The sequence below is a fragment of the Myotis brandtii genome, unplaced genomic scaffold, assembly GCF_000412655.1.
Source record: "Myotis brandtii unplaced genomic scaffold, ASM41265v1 scaffold196, whole genome shotgun sequence".
In the NCBI taxonomy this organism is placed as follows: Eukaryota; Metazoa; Chordata; class Mammalia; order Chiroptera; family Vespertilionidae; genus Myotis; species Myotis brandtii.
In genome coordinates this window covers 3,097,305-3,101,358 of record NW_005357311.1, presented here as the reverse complement: position 1 = coordinate 3,101,358, position 4,054 = coordinate 3,097,305, and the positions used below count along the sequence as shown (strand labels likewise).

The 4,054-nt window shown below is 44.7% G+C and overlaps 1 long non-coding RNA gene across 1 annotated transcript in view; it reads right to left on the bottom strand.

The window, feature by feature from the left end:
* The window catches only part of LOC106725905, a 16,509-nt gene extending 13,605 nt beyond the window's left edge, over positions 1-2,904 (bottom strand). The window contains exons 1-2 of the long non-coding RNA XR_001361908.1: positions 2,894-2,904; positions 1,499-1,504 (exon numbers count right to left, since the gene is read on the bottom strand). This is a non-coding gene — a long non-coding RNA (uncharacterized LOC106725905). The remainder of the gene's footprint in view (positions 1-1,498; positions 1,505-2,893) is intronic.
* Between the last annotated feature and the right edge of the window lie 1,150 nt (positions 2,905-4,054).

The following is a 4,054-nucleotide window of genomic DNA, read 5'->3' as shown; positions in this document are numbered from 1 at the left end:
CGGCGCTGTCACCCGCGGCCAAACAGCTTGGAACCGGCTTCTGGTCGGAGTGTGTGCCGGGGGCTGAGAGCGCTTCGAGCGCGCGCGCCCACCCCTGACAACCCTTTTGCTAGGGTGCGTCTCCGTGGTGGGCAAGTTCCCCCAGGAATCCGAGGGCGGCGTTTTGAACGGAATGGGAAGCAAGAGCGAGAGAGAAGTGGGTTCTGGGAGGAAAAAGGTGTTCTTGGGTTGGGTTCGCGGGGGAGAACTGTCCGGGGTCCCGTAACCGCATCTGGGGCTGCTGGTGGCAGAGCTGGGGGTGAGGGCGGGGACGACTCAGCGGGCCCCTATTTCCCAGAGGCCATCGAGGCCTCCCGGCGCCTTGGTGGGGACTTGTGCTCGCAGGTGCCCCCGGGAGGGTCGGAATTAAAGCCCGAGTTCTCCCGGGCTGTGCCGCGCCAATTCAGCATCTGGGAGCGCAGGAGCCCAGCCTCACATTCTGCTGGGGCAGACAGGGCCCCTGGGCCTCCTGGACACCCAGCTGGCACTGGGAGGACTTGTGCTGACCGCTCCACCGGTGGCTCCCTAGGTCACCTACTCTGGCTGCCGCAGCGCCCAGAGCTGGGGAAACAACTGATAACCAGTTAAAAGTTGGTCATCAGCCCGGCCGGTGTTCTCAGTGGTTAGAGCATCGGCCCAAGTACCAAAGGGTCGCAGGTTCCATTCCTGATCAAGGGCTCATGCCTGGTTGCAGGTTCGATCCCTGGCCTTGTCCTACCTGGGTTGCAGGTTCGATCCCAGGCGGTGGTCGGGCTAGTGCGGGAGGCAACCAATGGCTATGTCTCACATCAGTGTTTCTCTCTCTCTCCCCCCTCCCTTCCACTCTCTCTAAAAATCAATGGAAAAAAATATCCTCAGGTGAGAATTAGCAAAAATAAATAAATAATAAAATAATTTGGTCATCCAAAACAAATGAAAGCTTATTGGGATGCCAGGTCTAATCCAACACAGATCAATCCTCTTGGAAGTTTAGGCAAAATTTACACTAAATATGTCACTACTTACAGTAAGTTATTTAACATAACATATTTTTACTAGTTGCCCGTGTCACAGTTAGTTTGGGTGTATTTTTTTTCTAAATCTTGAATTAACCTGGATAGTAGTTCTGATTGTAGGTGGATTTACACCCAGAGTAGTCAGCAGTTCCATCAAATTTTGTTAATTCGGTACTATGTCCTAACAATTTCTTAGATTCAGGTTGGCTTCAGGTGTGAGCAATTGTTCTGGCTCGTTCAGGCAGAGAACTGAGGACGCTAGACAAGATTCTGCAGTGAAAGCACTGGTTACTCATTATACAATCACACCTTCTTTTAAATAACATGTGAATGCAAATAACAGAGTTAGTGCCCGAGTCATTGCCAAAAATGTGCCATTTTTTTTAAGGCCCCGAGAAATGGAAATTACAAAACAAAATAGTTGCACCTGCAATTTTGCAAAGACTCATACATACTTTTAGCACCACTGGCTGCCTGAGGACATCCTTCTCTGTTTCTTATCTTTTGTGTGTAGGCAAGTAGGGTAACAAGGGCCCTTCGTATCAATAGGATAAATATAGGGGCGGAGAAAAGATACGGGGAGGTAGATCAGGATATTAAGAAATCTCTTCTAACTTCTGACTGTGACTTTGAAGAGATAGTGCTGATGGTATGCATTGGTTGGTGTCTGAAGCTGTATGAGGGCAGGTCATGGTGCTTAAGGGGTGAATCTGGTCTTGAAGCTCAAGCTAGAGGATGAGGGTTAGACAGACCTGGTCAGATTTACAGGCTTTATTTCCTCGTCCCATGCCTCGATCTTTTGAACCCCCAGCTTTTGTAGTCTTTTTCTTCTAAAAAAATACGTTTCATTGATTTCAGAGAGAGGAAGAAAGAGAGAGAAACATCAATGATGACAGAGAATCATCAATTGGCTGCCTCCTGTACACCCCCTACTGGGGATAGAGCCCACAACCTGGGCATGTGACCTGACTGGGAAGCGAATCCTGGCCTCCTGGTTCATGGTTAAAGGCTCAACCACTGATCCACACTGGCTGGGCTGTAGTCTTTTTCTTAAATGAGATATTTCTTTAACTTAATTGGGTATAGAACGACAGTGGGAAAGTACAAAAGAAAGTGTCTTGCTTCTATAACTATAGCTTTCCAAGAATCACCTAGTGACTTTAATTAAAAACTGGAAGAATGTATATATGTTGAGCTAGTTGGCCTTTTCTTTGGGATGTTCTTTGTAAACATCAAAGTATTTCCTGAGACTGCAAAGATTATGAGACTGAACTATAAGTTAAAACTAAGTTCATGGGAAGAATACATAGTCCCTGCCTTCAAGAAGGTTAGCCTCTGGAGAAAGATAGGCATGCTGACAGATATCTTCAACACCAGATAGTGCGATTGGAGTCAGATGGCAGTGATATCAATAGTGTGATCTTAAATGGCAGAGGAAAGGAGAGGTTCACTTAAGGTTAAGAACTGAGAAAAGTTTTGTGGTGGGTATAGCACAGGGGTGGGCAAACTTTTTGACTCGAGGGCCACAATGGGTTCTTAAACTGGACCGGAGGGCCGGAACAAAAGCGTGGATGGAGTGTTTGTGTGAACTAATATAAATTCAAAGTAAACATCATTACATAAAAGGGTACGGTCTTTTTTTTTTTAGTGTTATTCATTTCAAACGGGCCGGATCCGGCCCGCGGGCTGTAGTTTGCCCATGGCTGGTATAGCATTTGAGCTGGGACTTGAGAAAGGAAGAGCATTTCCTCAGTGGAATGGAGACCTGCTGGAACAAGGGAATAGTATAGAGCAGCAGTCACCAACCTTTCAGACCTCATGGACCACCAGTGGTCCATGGACCACTGGTTGGCGACCACTGGTATAGAGGAATGGAAGTCTGGTGTGTTCACAAGTAGAAGAGCAGGTTGAAATAGCTGGAACCTGGAATTTAAGGTAGATAGGCTGGGAAGTAGGATAGGGCTAGATTATGGAGAACATGACAAACCATGCTAAGAAATTAAAATGTCATTGAATATTATTATTGTTATACTTACACCAATAATTTTAGCATTATTAGCTGTAGTTCATACCTTGAAGTTCAATTTTGTGAGCTTCCCCCTAAAATATGTAAATTAATAAAATCTCAGTGGTACATGGTTCCTATAAATGTTACTGTAAAAGAGTAATGTGTTCTGAGTAGCCTTCAATTTTGGGGGGTGTGCTTAGCTCAAGCCAAATCTGATCCCTAGAAACAATAGTATGGTGACATTAGTTTTCCAGAAGAAATGAGCCATTATTCTAGTCCCCCTCCCCCTGCCCCCACAGACACAAATCTGCAATTTTGTGGTATAACAATTCTTAGTTTGATTAGAACTTTAGATAGGAAAATACCTCTACTTCCCCAGGCCAATATGCAGAGTAAAGCCACCTTCTATTTTCTGTTTCTATTATTATTACTAGAGGCCCAATGCATGAAATTCGTGCAAGGGGCTCGGCCCTCGCAGCCCAGGCTTCAAGTGAAAGGTTGTCCAGAAGGATGTCAGAGAGTCGTTTGGCTGTCCGCTCTAATTAGCACATTACGCTTTTATTACTATAGATTATTAATGTTTATCAAACGTGATATGTCAACTGAGCTAACATGCCTCATTTTACCTATGAGGGCATAACTTATATCTTAGACTGAGAATTTCAACAGGTTACTCAGCTAAGTGAATGATGGGACCAGGATTTGGACCTGAGAAGTCAGTCTTGAGAACCTATCCTATGAATAATTGTGCTATCACATAACAAGGGCGTAATTAAAGGATAACTATTATTAATAGTAGTCAGGAGGAGTGTTTCTCTGTTTTCCTTTGTATCCTCATTCTCATCATTCTGAGCATTTTATTTTATGGTTTATAATTGAGATATGATTGACATATGACATTGTATTACTTTTAGGCATACAACATAATGGTTATATATATATAATCATTTTAGTTTCTTATATACTAGCTAGAGGCTCCGGGCCCCAAAAATTTTTTACTGGGGGGGGGGCG